The sequence below is a fragment of the Mustelus asterias genome, unplaced genomic scaffold, assembly GCF_964213995.1.
Source record: "Mustelus asterias unplaced genomic scaffold, sMusAst1.hap1.1 HAP1_SCAFFOLD_100, whole genome shotgun sequence".
Taxonomy (NCBI): Eukaryota; Metazoa; Chordata; class Chondrichthyes; order Carcharhiniformes; family Triakidae; genus Mustelus; species Mustelus asterias.
In genome coordinates this window covers 1,054,049-1,065,405 of record NW_027590147.1, presented here as the reverse complement: position 1 = coordinate 1,065,405, position 11,357 = coordinate 1,054,049, and the positions used below count along the sequence as shown (strand labels likewise).

At 46.5% G+C, this 11,357-nt stretch overlaps 1 non-coding gene across 1 annotated transcript; it reads left to right on the top strand.

The window, feature by feature from the left end:
- Window positions 1-932: 932 nt before the first annotated feature.
- On the top strand, window positions 933-1,022 carry trnap-agg (transfer RNA proline (anticodon AGG)). The gene is given in 2 exon segments: window positions 933-968; window positions 987-1,022. It is a non-coding gene; the product is annotated as a tRNA-Pro (tRNA).
- Window positions 1,023-11,357: the final 10,335 nt, after the last annotated feature.

Below are 11,357 nucleotides of genomic sequence, written 5' to 3'. Positions count from 1 at the left end.
GTCTGTTGTCTATTTTCAGACATGAGTAACGGTGACTCAGTGTCCCAGTCAGAACCAGGAGTTGAAGCATCAGAGGGTGAAGATTCAGCAATATCCTGCAGTTACTCGGTACCGAGTACAACTATACAACATTCCCTGTTCTGGTATCGCCAGTATACACACCGAGCTCCTCATTAACTGCTCAGAGCCGCTAATTTACCGATACGGCTCCAGGTTTTGAACAGTTCAGCAGGAATCTCAACCTGAAACAAAGCACTTTTCACTTGTCCATGAAAGATGAGAAGGTGACAGACAGCGCCGAGTATTACTGTGCACTGAGAGCCACAGTGAATGAGGCTCCCGCGGGCCTCAGACAAAATCTGGCACAGGTCGATAATCAATGATTCATTGTCAGGACAACACATGGGGTTAAAACTCACAGAAAATCTACCCATAGTGAGCGTGACAATACAGCCCCGTCTGAGTGTTTTCCCTCACTGAGGTTACTGATTGTCAATGTTGAGAAATTTGACATATTTTTACTCATATTAATAGCAGATCAAGTCCAATCGTTCCCCGACCCCATTCACACAAACCTGCAGATCACCCAGGAGAACAAGGTCATAAATCTGTACTTTAAATGTTCCAGATCAGTTAACTGTGTGACAGACCACACCTTTCAAAAGTGATCAAATATCAAAGGCAGACTCAGAGTTGTCACATGTTGAAGTCGCTGGGTTAGAATTATTGACTGCAACATGTGTACTTTATAAACAAAAGCCCCCAGTTGCAAACAGTCGAGGTAACAATATTGGGCGGATATTTTGCTGGAGCTTAAAGTCCACAAATGCTGATGCGGTGAGTTATTGAAACAATTTCGTCTTTCACTCGAGGTGTCAGAACTGCTTTGTAGAAAGCTAAACAATTTTTACTTTGCTACCGGCTGACGTGCAGGCTCGTTGGTCTAGGGGTATGATTCTCGCTTAGGGTACCGCAGTCTATTAACGTGCGAGAGGTCCCGGGTTCAAATCCCGGACGAGCCCATGAGGGTATCTGTTTCTTTTTGACCAAGTCAGATATTGTGATTTGTTTCAGGTGCAAAAGGCGGGATGGCTTTCTGCTGACTGGCTCCGAAAAAGAGTCAAAGAGGCACAGAGTTTTACAGCACGGAAAGAGCCCACTCAGACACCCACATGGCAGGCGCGGACAGCCATCATGTCCGCGCCTTCCATGTGACATCTGGACGGGAAACACTAGTTCAGATTCTCACTCTACAGACAGTGCCAGAAATACTGACAAAACCCAGTATTTTCTGTTTTTATTTCAGATTTCGAAAGTCCGCAGTATGCTGCACTATATTAGACTTTATGTTTTGGGCTGACAAGTGGCAAGTAGCATTCGCTCCACACAAATGCCAGACAATGTCTATCACCAATAAGAGAAAATCTAACCACCGCCTCTTGACAGTCAATAGTTTTTCCATCACTGAATCCCCCACTGTCAACATCCTTGCGGTTACCATTGACCAGAAACTCAATTGGACTCGGCACATAAACAGTGGTCACAAGAGCAGGTCAGAAGCCAGTAATACTGCGGCGGATAACTCACCTCTTGCCTCCCCAGTGCCTGTCCACCATCTACAAGGCACAAGTCAGGAGTGAGATGGAATATTCTCGAGTTGCCTGGATGGGTGCTGCTCCAACAACACTCAAGAAGCTTGACATCATCCAGGACAAATCAGCCCACTTGATTGGCACCACATCCACAAGCATTCAATCCCACCACCACCAACGCTCAGGAGCAGCGATGTTTATCTAAAAGATACACAGCAGCAATTCACCAAAGATCCTTAGACAGCACCTTCGGAACCCACAACCACTTCCTTCCAGAAGGACAAGGGTAGTAGACACATGGGAATACCACCACCTGCAAGTTCTCCTCCAAGTCACTCACCATCCAGACTTGGAATTGTATTGCCATTCCTTCGCATGGCCTCATTCTGTGGTCTAATCATTTTCTGATTTAATGCGTACCTCACTCTGAGGCCTGTGAACCGCAAAGTATTTTCTCATTGATCATTTCTCTCATCCCTCCCTCAATGTCAACAAAACGAAGGAGATTGTCATTGACTTCAGAAAGCGTAGAGGAGAATGTGCCCCTGTCTCCATCAAAGGGGACGAAGTAGAAAGGATCGAGAGCTTCAGGTTTTTCGGTGTCCAGATCACCAACAACCTGTCCTTGCCCCCCATGCCGACACTATGGGGGGAAGAAAGCCCACCGACGCCTCTACTTTCTCAGAAGACTTAGGAAATTTGACATGTCAGCTACGACTGTCACCAAGTTTTACAGGTGCACCATAGAAAATAATCTTTCTCGTTGTATCACAGCGTGGTTTGGCTCCTGCTCCGCCCAAGACCGCAAGAAACTACAAAAGGTCGTGAATGTAGCCCAATCCATCACTCAAACCAGCCTCCCATTCATTGACTCTGACTACGCCTCCTGCTGCCTCGGCAACGCAGCCAGCATAATTAAGGACCCCACGCACCCCGGACATTCTCTCTTCCACCTCCTTCCTTCGGGAGAAAGATACAGAAGTCTGAGGTCACGTACCAACCGACTCAAGAACAGCTTTTTCCCTGTTGCCATCAGACGTTTGAATGGACTGAACTTGCATTATGTTGATCTTTCTCTACACCCTGACAATGACTGCAACACCACATTCTGCACTCTCCCGTTTCCTTCTCTATGAACGCTACGCTTTGTCTGTATAGCGTGCAAGAAAAAATGTTTTTCACTGTATACTAATACATGTGACAATAATAAATAAAACCAAATCAAATCATTTCATTTCTCCTGACTTCCAGACTATTCCTGTTGTTATATTTCCTCCCTCCTGGGTCCAAAGATGTGCGGGTTAGGTTGATTGGCCATGCTAAAATTGCCCCTTAGTGTCCTGAGATGGGTAGGTTAGGAGGATTAGCGGGTAAATATGTGGGGATATGGGGGTAGGGCCTGGGTCGGATTGTGGTCGGTGCAGACTCGATGGGCCAAATGGCCTCTTTCTGCACTGTAGGCTTTCTATGTTTCTATGTTTCAATCGTTTCAAATTCCCACATTTTTCACCTTTCCCTGTTGTAATGTAAGGCTATGGACGTAAAAGATTAGCTTTGTTTCCCTGTCCACAAATTCTGCCTGAATTCCTAAATTTCTGCATCATCTTCCACCTTCGCTGCAGTTATCTGATCGGCTTTGAATGGCCATGAGAGCATCTTTTCTTTCAATCAGTGGCTGCTTATAGGCTCCTTGGTGTAGGGGTATGAATCGCATTTTGGTATGCCTTAACCACCGAGATCCCGAGTTGAAATCCGAGACGAGCCCTACTGTTTCGTCCTGTCCCATTTACATCAAAACATCGAAAACAGAAATAGGTCATTGGAACATCAACTACCACTTATTGTTGTCATGCCTGATAATCAAATTCAATATCCGGATTCGCCATTTAGCCACAAAAGCTATATTAAATTTCTCTTGCTATCACAGGGTTTGGCCTCAACTACTTTCTGTGGGAGTGAACTCTGCAGATTCACCACTCTCTGGCTGAAGGAATTCTCATCACCTCAGCCGTTATCCTCAAACTATAATCCCTAGTTCTGGACTCCCCACTAACGAGAACATTCTTCCGAATCCACCCTGTTTCATCTGGTCAGAATGTTATAAGGTTCCATTAGAATCATAGAATCCGTACAGTACAGAAGGAGGCCAATTCGGCCCATCAAGTCTGTACTGACCACAATCCCATCCAGGCCCAACTCCTGTAACCCCATGCATTTACCCTGCTAATCCCCCTGACACTAGGGCCAATTTAACACGGCCAATCAACCTTAGCCGCACATCTTTGGACAATGGGAGGAAACCGGAACACCCGTAGGAAACCCATGCAGATGCGGGGACAATGTGCAAACTCCACACAGACAGTGTCCCGAAGCCAGAATTGAACCTCGGACCCTGGCATTTTGAGGCAGCAGTGCTAACCACTGGGCCACCCAAAACATATCTGCCCAGAAATAGCCAGGATTAGTTGATTAGTTGGCAGGAAATGCATTTGTCAGTGTTGGACGCCTAAGTGTTAAAATAAGCTGGGACTCGAACACTCACTGGTTCAGAAGGCCGCTGCTTTTCCCAAAAGATCACTGGGACGATAGGTGAGCTACTGCTGCAGCTTTAAAAAGCTGCATATCTCCATCCACATAGACAGTGACTAATCCAGAAATCAGAACCAGGTCCCTGGCATTGTGACCCAGCAGAATTAACCACTGTGCCGCCCTCTCCCACAGAGATTCTATGAGCTGCTGATTTTGTTTATTTCTTGGCATTGCAGATTGAGGGATTGGTTCACATGGGGTTTGGTTTGAGAACCTGAGCACAAACTGTGGGGAATCTATCAGCACAACACACTCGCTCGAAAATAAAGATATGTTCAACAGGATTGGCAATGTAACATTCATTTAATCCCCATTCACCTCTTCAGCTGACCCCATGATTGCGGGTTCAGGGAGCTGGCTGGTTGTTTCTTTTTGTTCATGTGGGTGTCGCAGGCTAGATCAACATGTACTGCCCATCAGTATTTAGGCTTGAGAATGTGGTGGTGAGCTCCCTTCTTGAAACATTGCAGTCCATGTACAGGTACACCCACAGTGCTGTTAGGGAGGGAATTCCAGGAGTTTGTCCCAATAACAGTGAAGGAACGGCTATATATTTCCAAATCAGAATGCTGAGGAGACTTGAGGTGGTGTTGCCGATGTGGCGTTGGATGGGGGGGGGGGGCGGGGGGGGGGGGGGGGAGGTGGGGTGGGGGGGGGGGGCTGCTGCCAGGTGGAAGCGGTCTTGGGTTTGGAAGATGCTGTCTCAGGTGCCTTTGGTGAATTCCTGCATCATGCAGACAAGTGAGGAATATTCTATCGCACTCCTGATTTACGCCACGTAGATCGTGGACTGGTTTTTGGGGGTGAGGAGGTGAGATACCCCCGCACGATTCCCAGCCTCTGACCTGCTCTTTCAGCCACGGAACAAACTGATAAAATGTGTGCTGAGTCAAAATAGGTGTGCCTTCTTTCCTGCTCAGTTTGTCGTGAATTTTTAGCACTTCTGTGTTTTCCTGAATGTATTTTGAGGCTCAAATAAGAGCCGATGTCATATGATTGTAAGGTACTATGTTCAGGTAATGTTCAATAGTAGATTCACTGAGGGGAGGGTTACGGTTTCGAGTCCTGTTGTTGGCGCTGGACTGATAACGCAGAGAAGCAGGCTGAAGCTTTGGGCACTCAGGTTTCGAATTCCAACACAGCAGGTTAACTCACTTCAAGGCAAAGTAGAATGACTGTAAGTGAGTATAGAAAACATTAATTATGCAACATTTCCTCATTAAAACGAATCTGTTTTGACCATGTGTCTCCCCGATTTTGAAGCCTCGCACCGATATGTAAACAATGCTGCATCCTGTGTTACTATGGGCCAGTGGCGCAATGGATAACGCTTCTGGCTACAGATCCGAAGGTTCCACGTTCGCCTCATAGCTCGTTGTGATATATTAACAACAGTTCACCAACTCCATGTTAGTTCCGATGCAAAATGTATTTCCACTAATTTTAGACCAATTCAGAGAAAATTGACCAAATCCAGCCTGCTTCTATGAAGAAATTTATCTTCGCTAATTATTTTCAGAAAAGTTTTACTGGTTTATGATGCTCGGATTGTTGTCCATTGAAACGAAGGAGATTGAGGGGAGATGTAATCGAGGTGGACTAGATTAGGGCAATTTCGAGGGGGAGGGGCAAATTTTAAGATATTGGGCAAGACGGGGGCGAAGAAGATTTGGAAGCAACATTTTTCCACAGCGAGTGCTCAGGACCTGGAACTCATTGCCTACGAGAGTGTTGGATGCTGTCAATTTAGGTAATAGTAATTCTGCGGCTGGACATGGACCTCCTGAGAAAGAGGATGGGTCTCCAGGAACATTCTGAGGCAGGTAGATGACATTGAATCTGGAAGATCAACCTGTGGAAGCACATCCCTTCCCCGGTCCCCGCCCCCACACACTGCTGTGATGTTTGATAAGAACCCCGCTGATGTTCAATGCGAGGCATACCAAAATCAAAGAGGGTATTTTGGAACATTGGTACTTAGTTGTGTATATTATCAATTTCATATAACGTGAAAAAAGAATATGCAAAATATTCAGACTGTTACAGTCATTGTTACAAGGACAACATTAACCATTGCCCCTCATTGCCACCACCTCAGAAGCTGTCTCGGCTAAAAAGCCAAAGAACAAAGAACAAAGAACAATACAGCACAGGAACAGGCCCTTCGGCCCTCCAAGCCCGCGCCGCTCCCCGGTCCAGGATTGAATCCTGAATCCAGGATCCCCACCCAATTTTCCAGCCTATCTACATACCAATATCCTATCCACCGAGCTGTCCCTCACAGCTACGATGCTTTGTTCATTACAACCTATTAACTTACCCCCACCCCCCCATTCCAGACCATGTGATCTCCAGGGAGAGGCGAAAACCCAGAGTGAAAAACCCCAGGGCCAATATGGGGAAAAAAAAATCTGGGAAATTCCTCTCCGACCCCCTGAGGCGATCGAAACGAGTCCAGGAGATCACAATGGCCCCGATCGGAAAATGCTTCCCAACCCTAGTCATTTCCACTCCCACGAACACCATATGAATCCCCTGCCCCCGAGACAGGTTCCCAACTATCCGCAGTCTCACTCTGTACTGGCACCAGCAAGATGATCGTAGAATGAAGCCTTGAAACGAGAAACCAGGAACAATTAGCCCGCGCCGCTCCCTGGTCCAAACTAGATCACTCTTTTGTATCCCTCCATTCCCACTCCGTTCATATAGCTGTCTAGATAAGTCTTAAACGTTCCCAGTGTGTCCGCCTCCACCACCTTGCCCGGCAACACATTCCAGGCCCCCACGACCCTCTGTGTGAAATATGTCCTTCTGATATCTGTGTTAAACCTCCCCCCCTTCACCTTGAACCTATGACCCCTCGTGAACGTCACCACCGACCCGGGGAAAAGCTTCCCACCGTTCACCCTATCTATGCCTTTCATAATTTTATACACCTCTATTAAGTCTCCCCTCATCCTCCGTCTTTCCAAGGAGAACAACCCCAGTTTCCCCAATCTCTCCTCATAACCAAGCCCCTCCATACCAGGCAACATCCTGGTAAACCTCCTCTGTACTCTCTCCAAAGCCTCCACGTCCTTCTGGTAGTGTGGCGACCAGAACTGGACGCAGTATTCCAAATGCGGCCGAACCAACGTTCTATACATCTGCAACATCAGACCCCAACTTTTATACTCTATGCCCCGTCCTATAAAGGCAAGCATGCCATATGCCTTCTTCACCACCTTCTCCACCTGTGACGTCACCTTCAAAGATCTGTGGACTTGCACCCCCAGGTCCCTCTGCGTCTCTACACCCTTTATGGTTCTTCCATTTATCGTGTAGCTCCTCCCTACATTATTCCCACCAAAATGCATCACTTCGCATTTATCAGGATTGAACTCCATCTGCCATTTCCTTGCCCAAATTTCCAGCCTATCTATATCCTTCTGTAGCCTCTGACAATGTTCCTCACTATCTGCAAGTCCTGCCAGTTTTGTGTCGTCCGCAAACTTACTGATCACCCCAGTTACTCCTTCTTCCAGATCATTTATATAAATCACAAACAGCAGAGGTCCCAATACAGAGCCCTGCGGTACACCACTAGTCACAGGCCTCCAGCCGGAAAAAGACCCTTCCACTACCACCCTCTGTCTTCTATGACCAAGCCAGTTCTCCACCCATCTAGCCACCTCCCCCTTTATCCCATGGGATCCAACCTTTTTCACTAGCCTACCATGAGGGACTTTGTCAAACGCTTTACTAAAGTCCATATAGACAACATCCACGGCCCTTCCTTCGTCAACCATTTTGGTCACTTCTTCAAAAAACACCACCAGGTTCGTGAGGCATGACCTCCCTCTCACAAAACCATGTTGACTATCGTTAATGAGTTTATTCCTTTCTAAATGCGCATACATCCTATCTTTAAGAATCTTCTCCAACAACTTCCCCACCACGGACGTCAAGCTCACCGGCCTATAATTACCCGGGTTATCCTTCCTACCCTTCTTAAATAACGGGACCACATTGGCTATCCTCCAATCCTCTGGGACCTCACCTGTGTCCAGTGACGAGACAAAGATTTGCGTCAGAGGCCCAACTATTTCACCTCTCGTCTCCCTGAGCAGCCTTGGATAGATTCCATCAGGCCCTGGGGATTTGTCAGTCTTTATATTCTCTAACAAACCTAACACTTCCTCCTTTGTAATGGAGATTTTCTCCAACGGTTCAACACTCCCCTCCGAGACACTCCCAGTCAACACATCCCTCTCCTTAGTGAATACCGACGCAAAGTATTCATTTAGGATCTCCCCTACCTCTTTGGGCTCCAAGCATAAGTCCCCACTTTTGTCCCTGAGAGGTCCGATTTTTTCCCTTACAACCCTTTTGTTCCTAACGTATGAATAAAATGCCTTGGGATTCTCCTTAATCCTGTCTGCCAAGAACATTTCGTGACCCCTTTTTGCTCTTCTAATTCCCCGTTTGAGTATTTTCCTACTTTCATTATACTCTTCCAGAGCTCCCTCCGTTTTTAGCTGCTTGGACCTAACATACGCCTCTCTTTTCCTTTTGACCAGTCCCTCAATTTCCCTGGTTATCCACGGTTCTCTAATCCTACCCTTCCTATCCTTCTTTTTTACAGGCACATGCTTGTCCTGTAGCCCTAACAACCATTCCTTAAAAGACTGCCACATACCAGATGTGGATTTACCCTCAAACAGCCTCTCCCAATCAAGAGCTGCCAATTTCTGCCTGATCCCAATAAAGTTAGCCTTCCCCCAATCCAACACCTTACCCTTGGGACACCACTCATCCTTTTCCATCACTATCCTAAAGCTAACAGAATTGTGGTCACTATTTGCCACATGTTCCCCGACCAAAACTTTGAAGACCTGACCGGGTTCATTCCCCAGCACCAGGTCCAGTATAGCCCCCTCTCTAGTTGGGCTGTCCACATATTGTTCCAACGAACCCTCCTGTACACATTTTACAAATGCCTCACCATCCAGAGTCCCTGCCCTCAGCGATTTCCAGTCTATACCAGGGAAATTGAAGTCTCCCACTACAACAACCCTATATTTCCTGCACCTATCCAGTATCTCCTGACATATCCATTCTTCCACTTCCCTTGGGCTGTTGGGGGGCCTGTAGTACACCCCCAACATAGTGACTGCGCCTTTCCTGTTTCTAAGCTCCACCCAGAGTGACTCGCTACACGACTCCTCCGAATTGTCCTCCCTCTGCACCGCTGTAATATGCTCTCCAACCAATACCGCTACTCCCCCACCTCTTTTGGCCCCTCCTCTGTCTCGCCTAAAACACTTGTACCCTGGAATATTCAGCTGCCAGTCCTGTCCCTCTTTCAACCAAGTCTCCGTCACCGCAACCACATCCAAATTCCTCGTGCGCATTAAGGTGAATTCTCGTTTCGGTCCCGCTGTGGGGAAAACAACTTAATTGATTCGCTGGCCCTGCTCTGACGTAATAAACTGGAGAACAAAGGGTCTGTGAGCTGATTGGATGAATTGGAGAACCAGGGAGATGACTGGTCGTCACCAGTTGACTTTTTTGGTAATTAACCAATCGCTGGAGAGACCGGATATATATGTAAATATCTTCACACAAACAATTACAGATTGAACCCATTCTGTTTAATTCCGCAATAAACTCGCTGCAAACATGTCGGGTCTCATTTTGTATTCATTTTTCACAGTTTCAGCTCTCTTGACTGGTAAGTCTGCAAGGGACATAAGCTTCTTCTTACAAGCGATGTCGACAGTAATTTAATTCCGCTTTGATGCTGATGATAATGTGATTCGTGTTCTGATGTTATGAGTTACAGTAAAATGACAATAACATCTTAACTTTCAATATTTCTAAATATCTGCCGGTGTCACTGCAGCAGACTCCGTATCAGAGAAGCCAGCTACAGCGATGAAGTTTGAATGGGACTCGGTGACCAAAAGGTTCAACTTCTCAGCAGCTGGTGCATATTACATTCAATTGTACCGCCAGCACCGAGAGAAGGCTCTCACCAAAAAGAACGGAGAAAGTCAGGGAGATATCAGGGAGATATTTCCAGTGCAGAGGGAGTGGGCACTCGACTTTCTTCATATATCGAGAGGTCGAAAAGCGAGGGGAATTTTACCATGTGTGAAATTCGGACAGCGCGGCGTATCACTGCGGAGTGACACACATTGTGACAGAAACCAGAGGGAGCCTGGTATTTAAAATAAAACACTGCCGCAGAGTGACAGGGTGAACGGAGCAGAGAATGGTAATAATATTGGGCTCTAAATAGAGCATGATTCAATCTGTGGTGCTTCTATACATATTCGGTATTGCTGATATTCACAACAGAGGAGGCGATGGCCTATTGGTATTATCTCTCGGCTATTAATCCAGAAACTAAGCTGATGTTGTGCGGACCTGGTTCAATGTAAGCAATATCTGCAATTAAGAATCTATTGATAACCATGGTGCCACTGTCGGTTGTCGGAAAAAAACAACTGGTTCACTTTGCTTTAGAGAAGGAAATCTGCCGTCTTTACCCGGTCTGGCTGACATGTGACTCCAGAGCCACAGCAATGTAGTTGACTCTCAGCTAATGATGGGCAATAAATGCTGGCCAACCAGTGGCACCCATGTCTCACATACAGAAAAAGAGAATCAGTGGAATCGCGGCTGAAACTGTCCTGATAATAAGGCTCATGCACGGATTGAGGAAAAACAAGGACAGAGATATTTAAATAAAAGCAAATTACTGCGGATGCTGGAATCTGAAACCAAAAGAGAAAATGCTGGAAAATCTCAGCCGTTATGGCAGCATCTGTAAGGAGAGAAAAGAGATGACGTTTCGAGTCCAGATGACCCTTTGTCAAAGCTTTGATAAAGCGTCGTCTGGACTCGAAACCACAGAACTATTTTGCCTTCCTTGCCTTCCGGGTCACAGTAAGAAAATAAGCGTTTTTTGTGGAATGTCATTAATTGAGCATGCTCAAAAAAATGAATAGCTTTATGGAGCCTTTTGGAATTAAGGGCTATGCAGATGGCGCTGAGATGTGGCGTTCAGGCTGAACAGCCCTGATCTAACTGAATGACGAAACAGAATCGAAGGACAGAATGGCCTACTGCCCTCCCCATGTTCCAATAGTCCATTTTTCTATATTATTCCCCAAATCAATCTTTAAATCC